The following is a 12500-nucleotide window of genomic DNA, read 5'->3' as shown; positions in this document are numbered from 1 at the left end:
GAAGAGGGATTTTTTTATGAAGGAAAGTGGGTGGGAGTTAAAAGACTGTTTAAATCGGAGATCATGGTATCGTTTCTCCATCTGTCCCCGTATACAACGGACGGAGAGGTGCTGGACAAATTAGCCAAGTGGGGAGTAGAAGCCATCCTCCCGCTGAGACGAAGATTTTACCCGGGCACGGCAATATCGGATGGTACGCGCTTTATTAAGGTGAAATTCCCGAAAGAAGTGGCCTCTTTGCCATACAGTGCGAAGTTCGATACGGCATCGGGGCCAAGATACTGTCGGGTTATTCACGATAAGCAAGTAAAAATCTGTAGACAATGTATGGGGCCAGGGCATGTGTTCAGAAACTGCCCTGAGTTTACTTGTCGAGAGTGCCTGCAACAGGGACATTACGCACGAGAGTGCACAGCTCTCAAATGCCCCGACTGCCGCCGCGCAGACATTAGATGCACGTGCCGCACGTCGGAGAATGAGGATGACGGGGAAGAGTGCGAGAGTGTGGCGGCAGCGGAGGCGAGGCTCTACCAGGATGAGGAGGATGAGGCTCTACCACTGCTGCCTATGGGCAGCCCCAGCACCGAGGAGGAGGACATCCCTTGCGCCCAGCCTCAGAGAGAGCCGGCACCCTCCCCATTGTCGGAGAACTTAGACCTCAACTTTGAGACGCTGATGGGGAGTGAGGATGCCGGTCGCAATTCAGAGACAGAGGAGGCTGAATGCGCAGGGAAGGGGCAGTTGGAGGAACATGAAGACATGGATACCGATTTAAGCCAGAAAGAAGACAGGAAAAGATTAAGAGACGCTGAAGAAGAGGGTGGGTTTTTAACTAAGTTATTATCTTTTAAACAACCCCGAGTAAAACAAAAGCAGACGCAGTTGAACATAAAAGGGGTTTTAGAGGACCAGGAAAAGAGGAGAAAAAAGAAATTGCATGTACGCTTAGGAGGAGAGGAGAAAGAAAATACTTAAATGATGGGTTTTAATTATGTATTGTTTTTATTTCTATTTATTTTTTTAATGGGCTGGGATTTTATTTCCATTAATATGAGAGGGGGTGTAAATCCAACAAAATTAGAGAAACTAATAAAGGTGACTGAAAAAAATCAAATTATTTTATTACAAGAAACAAATTGGACTAATGATATTGGAGAGGGTTTTAGGAAAAGATGGGATGGTGAAGTGTTCTACAATGTTAGCAGAAAGCAAGGCAGAGGTTTAGCTGTTTTAATTAAAAGAGAAACATGTGGGGCAGTGAAAGAAATATATAGTGACAATGAGGGGAAGATTTTAACTTTACAAATTGAAAAAGAAAATGAAAAAGTTACTATATGTAATATACATGCACCAAATGAAGAATTGGAAAAAGAAGAGTTTTTTAAAAGGTTGAATGTTTTAATTGAAGGGTGGGAAAATGTTGTTGTTATGGGTGATTTTAATACTGTGCTGAAAAGGGAGGACATAAATGAACAAATGGTCTATAGAACTGATAAAGGGAGAAGAGAGTTGGAGAACCTAATGATAAAACATAACCTGCAAGATGTCTGGAGAGCAAGAAATAAAGATGTTAGAAAATATAGTAGAATGCAAATTGTAATGGATAAAATAAAACAAAGTAGAATAGATATGTGTTTAGTGAAAAATGAATGGGAGGGGGAGGTGAAAAAAGTGTTTTATAAGAAATGTTATTTTAGTGATCATGATTTTATGGAATTGCAACTGGATTTTAATAAAGTGGAAAGAGGGCCTGGAGTTTGGATTTTAAATACAGAGGTTTTAAATAATAACATGTATAAAATGGAGGTGCAGGAACTTATCATAAAGAAGAAGGAAGAAATGTGTATGTACAAAGGATGTTTAAGAATATGGTGGGATAATCTAAAATATGAGATAAAGAAATACACATTAACATTCTGTAAAAAAGCAAGACGAGACAAAAGAATAAGAGAATTCTCACTGAAAAAAGAATTAGAACAAGAACTGGAAAAAGTAGATGAAAAGAGAGAGGATGTAAATAAAATAATGGAGTTGCAGGAAGAACTAAATAAATTTGAGGAAGAAAAGCTAAAAGGTGCAATGATTAGGAGTAGAGCAAAATATATGGTAGAGGGAGAAAAATGTACAAAGTTTTTCTTTAATCTGGAAAAAAGCAGACAAAAATCTGAAGAAATTAGAGGAATCAAAGATAAAGAAGGGAACAGAATAACAGATAAAGAAAGGATTTTAAAAGAAATTCATAACTTTTATGAGGCTTTATTCAAAAAACAAGGAATAGAGAAAGAAGCCAAGGAGTTTTTATTAAGTAAAATTCAAAGAAAAGTGAGTGAAGATGATAGAGAAATGTGTAACAAAAGTATATCTGTAAATGAAATAGAAAATGCAATAGCTGAAATGAAGAATGGTAGAAGCCCAGGCTTAGATGGTTTACCGTGTGAATTTTACAAGTGTTTTAAAGGTGTTTTAATGCCCATTTTAACACAGGTTTTTGAAGAGTGCTGGAAAGATGGTGGTCTAAGTCCTTCTATGAAAAAAGGTGTGATAAAAATAATCTATAAAAGAAAAGGAGACAAAGAAGATCTTAAGAATTTTAGACCCATAAGCCTTTTAAACTGTGATTATAAGATTTTAGCAAAAGTCATGGCTAACAGGCTGAAGAGGGTCTTGCCCACAATCATTGAAACCAATCAAGCATATGCAGTACTGGGTAGAGACATCTCAGACAATGTAAACAGTATAAGAGACAAGATTTGGTTTTTAGAAAAGAAAAAACATAGTGGCTTCGTTGTAAGTATTGATTTGGAGAAAGCGTTTGATAGAGTGGAGCATGACTTTTTATTTGCTGTTTTAGAAAAATTTAATTTTGGAGAAGATTTTATCAAATGTCTGAGATGTCTCTACTCAGATGCGATGAGTTGTGTGAAGTGTAATGGTTTTTTAACGGACTTTGTTTTTTTATCAAGATCAATCAGACAGGGTTGCCCACTGTCAGCACTTTTATACAGTTTAGTTGCGGAGCCCTTAGGCTTGGCAATTAGTGCTGACAGTGGGATAAGGGGAATAGGCGTTGACTGTGAAGATCTTAAAGAAGTTAAAATATATCAGTATGCTGACGATACAACTCTGGTTTTAAAAGATGAAGAAAGTATTTTTAGAGCAATGGAGGTTTTAGAGATTTATTGTAAAGGTTCGGGCGCTCGAATGAATGTGGGCAAGACGGAGTACATGAGGATTGGAGAGGATAGTGTGCTTCTGAGGACGTTACCTTTTCAGGAAGTTAGAGATAGTTTGAAAATTCTGGGGGTCAGAGTAGGGACAAATGAAAGACTAACAACAGGAAAAATGTGGGAGGAGATAATCGGGAATATGAAAGGAAAATTGGCTTTTTGGAAGAGAAGGGATCTGACTCTTAAGGGAAAAATTTTGGTAATCAATACCCTTTTTTTATCAAAAATCTGGTACGTCCTCGGCTCTGTCAGCCTGCCATTTCCAGTTTTAAGGGTTTTTAAAAGTATGGTTTTAAATTTTATTTGGGACGGTAAACCTTCTAAAATAAGTTATGACACACTGATTGGGAAGGTGGAGGAGGGTGGTCTGGGATTGCTTGACCCTTTTATTAGACTGAAGGCCCTCAGAATTAAAGCAGTAAAGCATTTTATGGGGATGGATAAAGAATGGGCCAAAACAATGATGTTTTTTATTGATAATATTTTTAAGATGGGGCCTTCAGTTTTTTTTATGAAAACAAAGGAATATATGACCATCGGCATCCCAGATTTTTATAGGGAAGTTTTAAGGGCCTGGGGGGATTTTTTAGAGTGTGTTAAAATAGAGGTTGAAGGGAGAGAGCATTTTTTAAACCAACCATTGTTTTTAAACCCTAATCTAATGAGTAAAAACAGAGATTTTTATTTCAAAAGCTGGTTCGAAGCGGGTTTTAGGAAAATTAGAGATATTTTTTATGAAATAAAACCAGGGCTTCTACCATTCCAGGGTTTTATAGATGAGTTAAAAAGAAATGACGAACATTATGAAGTGGAAAAAATAAAAAAAGAACTGGAAAAAATCAAAGGTGTAATCCCAGAGAGGTGGTGGAAAACGATAGAGGGTGAAGTGAAAGGGAGAGCAGAGAGATTGTCAATATGTTTTAAAGATAATGACAACACGTTGGAGTCTGGTACACTGAGAAGATTTTATTCATGTTTTAGGGAAAAAGCTTTTATTTCTCCAAAAGCAAATAATTATTGGAAAACCCTCTACCCAGAGATAGAAACAAAAAACATATGGGAAAACATTAGAATAGTTTTTAAATGTCCGCTTTTAGAAAACTTTGACTTTCTTTTAGCACACAATTGCATTTTTAACGAAATGAGGTTATTCAAAATGGGGTTAACAGAGGATGAAAAATGTAAAGTGTGTGGAAAAGAAAGGGAGGGTTTAAAACATATGTTTTTTTATTGTGAGGACTTGATTTGTTTTGTTGAAAAGATCCAAAAAATAGTTATTGACTTTGGTGAAGGAAAAGAAAAGGTGTTGGATAACTGGGAAATGATGTTTTTATTTGGGATCCCAAATGAAGAAAGGAAAAGAAAGAACCAGGCAGTGAACATCGTTTTATCAGTGGCTAGGCATACAGTGTGGGTTAGGAGGGCGGGTAGCAAAAAAAAGGAAAAGAAAATTGGACATATGCAAATTGTTTGAGGTAAATTTGAAGAAAGTTTTAGATACACTGTATGCCTATTTTATCTTTAATTACGATCTGGATGTTTTTAACCAAATGTTTGTCTTAAACAACTCTTTTACCCATATTACATGGGAAGGCGTTAAACTAGTTTTACCAAAATGTTCTTAATCCATTTGCCTGTTTACTTCTTTTTAAATATGATTCTTATTTATTCACTAAACTTGCTCAACTTTTTATTGAATGATACTAATGTTATGCCTTATCTGTATTCTGTCACTACAAGTTTGTTCACTATTTATGATATTATTTATTACATGCCGCTCATGATATTATATTTCAGCATAATATGTATTTTTAGATATGAATGTTTTTCTATATACTGAGGTGTTTTATTACTGTTCAAGCTGTAGAAACAACAGAATTTTGAATGAAATGTGAATTGTGAATAAAAGTGGGACATGTTGCAGATGTATTGTAAAAATTGAAAATGTTTAATAAATAAAAGAGACAAAAAAAAAAAAAAACTCTCGTCTGATCTCGGAAGCTAAGCAGCGTCGGGCCTGGTTAGTACTTGGATGGGAGACCGCCTGGGAATACCAGGTGCTGTAAGCGTTTTGCTTGCTTGTGCAGGCAGAGCGGTTGAGGTGGATGAACGTGTCCGAGTGGTTGAGTAATCGCTTACGGCCATACCACGCTGAGCACGCCAGCTCTCGTCTGATCTCGGAAGCTAAGCAGCGTCGGGCCTGGTTAGTACTTGGATGGGAGACCGCCTGGGAATACCAGGTGCTGTAAGCGTTTTGCTTGCTTGTGCAGGCAGAGCGGTTGAGGTGGATGAACGCGTCCGAGTGGTTGAGTAATCGCTTACGGCCATACCACGCTGAGCACGCCCGCTCTCGTCTGCTCTCGGAAGCTAAGCAGCGTCGGGCCTGGTTAGTACTTAGATGGGAGACCGCCTGGGAATACCAGGTGCTGTAAGCGTTTTGCTTGCTTGTGCAGGCAGAGCGGTTGAGGTGGATGAACGTGTCCGAGTGGTTGAGTAATCGCTTACGGCCATACCACGCTGGGCACGCCCGCTCTCGTCTGATCTCGGAAGCTAAGCAGCGTCGGCCCTGGTTAGTACTTGGATGGGAGACCGCCTGGGAATACCAGGTGCTGTAAGCGTTTTGCTTGCTTGTGCAGGCAGAGCGGTTGAGGTGGATGAACGTGTCCGAGTGGTTGAGCAATCGCTTACGGCCATACCACGCTGAGCACGCCCGCTCTCGTCTGATCTCGGAAGCTAAGCAGCGTCGGGCCTGGTTAGTACTTGGATGGGAGACCGCCTGGGAATACCAGGTGCTGTAAGCGTTTTGCTTGCTTGTGCAGGCAGAGCGGTTGAGGTGGATGAACGTGTCCGAGTGGTTGAGTAATCGCTTACGGCCATACCACGCTGAGCACGCCCGCTCTCGTCTGATCTCGGAAGCTAAGCAGCGTCGGGCCTGGTTAGTACTTGGATGGGAGACCGCCTGGGAATACCAGGTGCTGTAAGCGTTTTGCTTGCTTGTGCAGGCAGAGCGGTTGAGGTGGATGAACGTGTCCGAGTGGTTGAGTAATCGCTTACGGCCATACCACGCTGAGCACGCCCGCTCTCGTCTGATCTCGGAAGCTAAGCAGCGTCGGGCCTGGTTAGTACTTGGATGGGAGACCGCCTGGGAATACCAGGTGCTGTAAGCGTTTTGCTTGCTTGTGCAGGCAGAGCGGTTGAGGTGGATGAACGTGTCCGAGTGGCTGAGTAATCGCTTACGGCCATACCACGCTGAGCACGCCCGCTCTCGTCTGATCTCGGAAGCTAAGCAGCGTCGGGCCTGGTTAGTACTTGGATGGGAGACCGCCTGGGAATACCAGGTGCTGTAAGCATTTTGCTTGCTTGTGCAGGCAGAGCGGTTGAGGTGGATGAACGTGTCCGAGTGGTTGAGTAATCGCTTACGGCCATACCACGCTGAACACGCCCACTTTTCTGTGTGCTGCGTAGCGTTTGTTGGTGGCTGCAGTGGAGGGAGGAAGGCTCCCTCGAGTTTTCGTTTTTTTCTTATTTTTTTTGAAAGTTTTTGTTTTTTTCATAGGTTAGTTTTTTTCTAAATTTATATTTTGGGTTTTGGAAGCAAACCCGACAGTTGATCTGTCTGGGGGAGCTTTTAATCCTCCGCAAAAATGGACAGTCTACATGGTAAACGACACGGACCGGCAACCGATAAACAAATGGATTTACACGTTAAGAGAGGATTTAAAGTTACAAAGAAAACAGGAACGGATTTAACAACAACGAAAACGAACGGTGGACTAAAGAAAGCTGATATACGGACTGACAAAAAGGTAACGAACAAAGGACTTGATACAGAAGATATGAGAAGGCAAGCCGATTCAAACATTTCTGACAAGGAAGGGAGAATGGTGGATATAAATGAGCCGACGGATAACTTAAGCAAACGGGAATTAAAAGAAAGAGAACAAAACAACGATGATGAATTAAACATGTGTGAAAATGAGAACGGTGGAATAATGAAGGACAAAAATCTAAATGAAAAGACGAATGCTGAAGTGAATACAAATGCAAATGGAGCGGAGGAACCAAAAGAACAACGGAGAAAGAGAAATGATGAAAAACAGAAGAATGCAAAAGAACACGTATATCTAAGAGAACTAACGGTCATTATAGAAACGGAGAATATATTGGACATGAATGTAATGAAGCTCATTAAAGTAATCGAGAAGGAGGTGGGAGTTGCGAAACTTTTAGCTCTTACTCCTTTAGGCAATAAACAGTTTGAAGCCACATTTGAATCGTTGGACTGTTTGGATATTTTAGAAGAGGGATTTTTTTATGAAGGAAAGTGGGTGGGAGTTAAAAGACTGTTTAAATCGGAGATCATGGTATCGTTTCTCCATCTGTCCCCGTATACAACGGACGGAGAGGTGCTGGACAAATTAGCCAAGTGGGGAGTAGAAGCCATCCTCCCGCTGAGACGAAGATTTTACCCGGGCACGGCAATATCGGATGGTACGCGCTTTATTAAGGTGAAATTCCCGAAAGAAGTGGCCTCTTTGCCATACAGTGCGAAGTTCGATACGGCATCGGGGCCAAGATACTGTCGGGTTATTCACGATAAGCAAGTAAAAATCTGTAGACAATGTATGGGGCCAGGGCATGTGTTCAGAAACTGCCCTGAGTTTACTTGTCGAGAGTGCCTGCAACAGGGACATTACGCACGAGAGTGCACAGCTCTCAAATGCCCCGACTGCCGCCGCGCAGACATTAGATGCACGTGCCGCACGTCGGAGAATGAGGATGACGGGGAAGAGTGCGAGAGTGTGGCGGCAGCGGAGGCGAGGCTCTACCAGGATGAGGAGGATGAGGCTCTACCACTGCTGCCTATGGGCAGCCCCAGCACCGAGGAGGAGGACATCCCTTGCGCCCAGCCTCAGAGAGAGCCGGCACCCTCCCCATTGTCGGAGAACTTAGACCTCAACTTTGAGGACGCTGATGGGGAGTGAGGATGCCGGTCGCAATTCAGAGACAGAGGAGGCTGAATGCGCAGGGAAGGGGCAGTTGGAGGAACATGAAGACATGGATACCGATTTAAGCCAGAAAGAAGACAGGAAAAGATTAAGAGACGCTGAAGAAGAGGGTGGGTTTTTAACTAAGTTATTATCTTTTAAACAACCCCGAGTAAAACAAAAGCAGACGCAGTTGAACATAAAAGGGGTTTTAGAGGACCAGGAAAAGAGGAGAAAAAAGAAATTGCATGTACGCTTAGGAGGAGAGGAGAAAGAAAATACTTAAATGATGGGTTTTAATTATGTATTGTTTTTATTTCTATTTATTTTTTTAATGGGCTGGGATTTTATTTCCATTAATATGAGAGGGGGTGTAAATCCAACAAAATTAGAGAAACTAATAAAGGTGACTGAAAAAAATCAAATTATTTTATTACAAGAAACAAATTGGACTAATGATATTGGAGAGGGTTTTAGGAAAAGATGGGATGGTGAAGTGTTCTACAATGTTAGCAGAAAGCAAGGCAGAGGTTTAGCTGTTTTAATTAAAAGAGAAACATGTGGGGCAGTGAAAGAAATATATAGTGACAATGAGGGGAAGATTTTAACTTTACAAATTGAAAAAGAAAATGAAAAAGTTACTATATGTAATATACATGCACCAAATGAAGAATTGGAAAAAGAAGAGTTTTTTAAAAGGTTGAATGTTTTAATTGAAGGGTGGGAAAATGTTGTTGTTATGGGTGATTTTAATACTGTGCTGAAAAGGGAGGACATAAATGAACAAATGGTCTATAGAACTGATAAAGGGAGAAGAGAGTTGGAGAACCTAATGATAAAACATAACCTGCAAGATGTCTGGAGAGCAAGAAATAAAGATGTTAGAAAATATAGTAGAATGCAAATTGTAATGGATAAAATAAAACAAAGTAGAATAGATATGTGTTTAGTGAAAAATGAATGGGAGGGGGAGGTGAAAAAAGTGTTTTATAAGAAATGTTATTTTAGTGATCATGATTTTATGGAATTGCAACTGGATTTTAATAAAGTGGAAAGAGGGCCTGGAGTTTGGATTTTAAATACAGAGGTTTTAAATAATAACATGTATAAAATGGAGGTGCAGGAACTTATCATAAAGAAGAAGGAAGAAATGTGTATGTACAAAGGATGTTTAAGAATATGGTGGGATAATCTAAAATATGAGATAAAGAAATACACATTAACATTCTGTAAAAAAGCAAGACGAGACAAAAGAATAAGAGAATTCTCACTGAAAAAAGAATTAGAACAAGAACTGGAAAAAGTAGATGAAAAGAGAGAGGATGTAAATAAAATAATGGAGTTGCAGGAAGAACTAAATAAATTTGAGGAAGAAAAGCTAAAAGGTGCAATGATTAGGAGTAGAGCAAAATATATGGTAGAGGGAGAAAAATGTACAAAGTTTTTCTTTAATCTGGAAAAAAGCAGACAAAAATCTGAAGAAATTAGAGGAATCAAAGATAAAGAAGGGAACAGAATAACAGATAAAGAAAGGATTTTAAAAGAAATTCATAACTTTTATGAGGCTTTATTCAAAAAACAAGGAATAGAGAAAGAAGCCAAGGAGTTTTTATTAAGTAAAATTCAAAGAAAAGTGAGTGAAGATGATAGAGAAATGTGTAACAAAAGTATATCTGTAAATGAAATAGAAAATGCAATAGCTGAAATGAAGAATGGTAGAAGCCCAGGCTTAGATGGTTTACCGTGTGAATTTTACAAGTGTTTTTAAAGGTGTTTTAATGCCCATTTTAACACAGGTTTTTGAAGAGTGCTGGAAAGATGGTGGTCTAAGTCCTTCTATGAAAAAAGGTGTGATAAAAATAATCTATAAAAGAAAAGGAGACAAAGAAGATCTTAAGAATTTTAGACCCATAAGCCTTTTAAACTGTGATTATAAGATTTTAGCAAAAGTCATGGCTAACAGGCTGAAGAGGGTCTTGCCCACAATCATTGAAACCAATCAAGCATATGCAGTACTGGGTAGAGACATCTCAGACAATGTAAACAGTATAAGAGACAAGATTTGGTTTTTAGAAAAGAAAAAACATAGTGGCTTCGTTGTAAGTATTGATTTGGAGAAAGCGTTTGATAGAGTGGAGCATGACTTTTTATTTGCTGTTTTAGAAAAATTTAATTTTGGAGAAGATTTTATCAAATGTCTGAGATGTCTCTACTCAGATGCGATGAGTTGTGTGAAGTGTAATGGTTTTTTAACGGACTTTGTTTTTTTTATCAAGATCAATCAGACAGGGTTGCCCACTGTCAGCACTTTTATACAGTTTAGTTGCGGAGCCCTTAGGCTTGGCAATTAGTGCTGACAGTGGGATAAGGGGAATAGGCGTTGACTGTGAAGATCTTAAAGAAGTTAAAATATATCAGTATGCTGACGATACAACTCTGGTTTTAAAAGATGAAGAAAGTATTTTTAGAGCAATGGAGGTTTTAGAGATTTATTGTAAAGGTTCGGGCGCTCGAATGAATGTGGGCAAGACGGAGTACATGAGGATTGGAGAGGATAGTGTGCTTCTGAGGACGTTACCTTTTCAGGAAGTTAGAGATAGTTTGAAAATTCTGGGGGTCAGAGTAGGGACAAATGAAAGACTAACAACAGGAAAAATGTGGGAGGAGATAATCGGGAATATGAAAGGAAAATTGGCTTTTTGGAAGAGAAGGGATCTGACTCTTAAGGGAAAAATTTTGGTAATCAATACCCTTTTTTTATCAAAAATCTGGTACGTCCTCGGCTCTGTCAGCCTGCCATTTCCAGTTTTAAGGGTTTTTAAAAGTATGGTTTTAAATTTTATTTGGGACGGTAAACCTTCTAAAATAAGTTATGACACACTGATTGGGAAGGTGGAGGAGGGTGGTCTGGGATTGCTTGACCCTTTTATTAGACTGAAGGCCCTCAGAATTAAAGCAGTAAAGCATTTTATGGGGATGGATAAAGAATGGGCCAAAACAATGATGTTTTTTTATTGATAATATTTTTTAAGATGGGGCCTTCAGTTTTTTTTATGAAAACAAAGGAATATATGACCATCGGCATCCCAGATTTTTATAGGGAAGTTTTAAGGGCCTGGGGGGATTTTTTAGAGTGTGTTAAAATAGAGGTTGAAGGGAGAGAGCATTTTTTAAACCAACCATTGTTTTTAAACCCTAATCTAATGAGTAAAAACAGAGATTTTTATTTCAAAAGCTGGTTCGAAGCGGGTTTTAGGAAAATTAGAGATATTTTTTATGAAATAAAACCAGGGCTTCTACCATTCCAGGGTTTTATAGATGAGTTAAAAAGAAATGACGAACATTATGAAGTGGAAAAAATAAAAAAAGAACTGGAAAAAATCAAAGGTGTAATCCCAGAGAGGTGGTGGAAAACGATAGAGGGTGAAGTGAAAGGGAGAGCAGAGAGATTGTCAATATGTTTTAAAGATAATGACAACACGTTGGAGTCTGGTACACTGAGAAGATTTTATTCATGTTTTAGGGAAAAAGCTTTTATTTCTCCAAAAGCAAATAATTATTGGAAAACCCTCTACCCAGAGATAGAAACAAAAAACATATGGGAAAACATTAGAATAGTTTTTAAATGTCCGCTTTTAGAAAACTTTGACTTTCTTTTAGCACACAATTGCATTTTTAACGAAATGAGGTTATTCAAAATGGGGTTAACAGAGGATGAAAAATGTAAAGTGTGTGGAAAAGAAAGGGGAGGGTTTAAAACATATGTTTTTTTATTGTGAGGACTTGATTTGTTTTGTTGAAAAGATCCAAAAAATAGTTATTGACTTTGGTGAAGGAAAAGAAAAGGTGTTGGATAACTGGGAAATGATGTTTTTATTTGGGATCCCAAATGAAGAAAGGAAAAGAAAGAACCAGGCAGTGAACATCGTTTTATCAGTGGCTAGGCATACAGTGTGGGTTAGGAGGGGCGGTAGCAAAAAAAAGGAAAAGAAAATTGGACATATGCAAATTGTTTGAGGTAAATTTGAAGAAAGTTTTAGATACACTGTATGCCTATTTTATCTTTAATTACGATCTGGATGTTTTTAACCAAATGTTTGTCTTAAACAACTCTTTTACCCATATTACATGGGAAGGCGTTAAACTAGTTTTACCAAAATGTTCTTAATCCATTTGCCTGTTTACTTCTTTTTAAATATGATTCTTATTTATTCACTAAACTTGCTCAACTTTTTATTGAATGATACTAATGTTATGCCTTATCTGTATTCTGTCACTACAAGTT

At 38.7% G+C, this 12500-nt stretch overlaps 7 non-coding genes across 7 annotated transcripts; all 7 read left to right on the top strand.

Moving 5' to 3' along the window:
- The first annotated feature begins 5360 nt into the window (after positions 1 to 5360).
- LOC121703129 lies at positions 5361 to 5479 on the top strand. Its single transcript, XR_006029474.1, has one exon. It is a non-coding gene; the product is annotated as a 5S ribosomal RNA (ribosomal RNA).
- A 64-nt stretch (positions 5480 to 5543) lies between these two features.
- Positions 5544 to 5662, top strand: LOC121703178. Its single transcript, XR_006029523.1, has one exon. It is a non-coding gene; the product is annotated as a 5S ribosomal RNA (ribosomal RNA).
- Positions 5663 to 5726: 64 nt separating this feature from the next.
- On the top strand, positions 5727 to 5845 carry LOC121703168. Its single transcript, XR_006029513.1, has one exon. It is a non-coding gene; the product is annotated as a 5S ribosomal RNA (ribosomal RNA).
- Positions 5846 to 5909: 64 nt separating this feature from the next.
- On the top strand, positions 5910 to 6028 carry LOC121703796. Its single transcript, XR_006030090.1, has one exon. It is a non-coding gene; the product is annotated as a 5S ribosomal RNA (ribosomal RNA).
- A 64-nt stretch (positions 6029 to 6092) lies between these two features.
- LOC121703785 lies at positions 6093 to 6211 on the top strand. The gene has a single exon (XR_006030079.1). It is a non-coding gene; the product is annotated as a 5S ribosomal RNA (ribosomal RNA).
- Positions 6212 to 6275: 64 nt separating this feature from the next.
- On the top strand, positions 6276 to 6394 carry LOC121703774. Its single transcript, XR_006030068.1, has one exon. It is a non-coding gene; the product is annotated as a 5S ribosomal RNA (ribosomal RNA).
- A 64-nt stretch (positions 6395 to 6458) lies between these two features.
- LOC121703603 lies at positions 6459 to 6577 on the top strand. The gene has a single exon (XR_006029900.1). It is a non-coding gene; the product is annotated as a 5S ribosomal RNA (ribosomal RNA).
- The last annotated feature ends 5923 nt before the right edge of the window (positions 6578 to 12500 follow it).

Source organism: Alosa sapidissima, unplaced genomic scaffold, assembly GCF_018492685.1.
Source record: "Alosa sapidissima isolate fAloSap1 unplaced genomic scaffold, fAloSap1.pri scaffold_61_multi, whole genome shotgun sequence".
Taxonomy (NCBI): domain Eukaryota; kingdom Metazoa; phylum Chordata; class Actinopteri; order Clupeiformes; family Clupeidae; genus Alosa; species Alosa sapidissima.
This window is presented reverse-complemented; position numbering and strand designations above follow the sequence as displayed.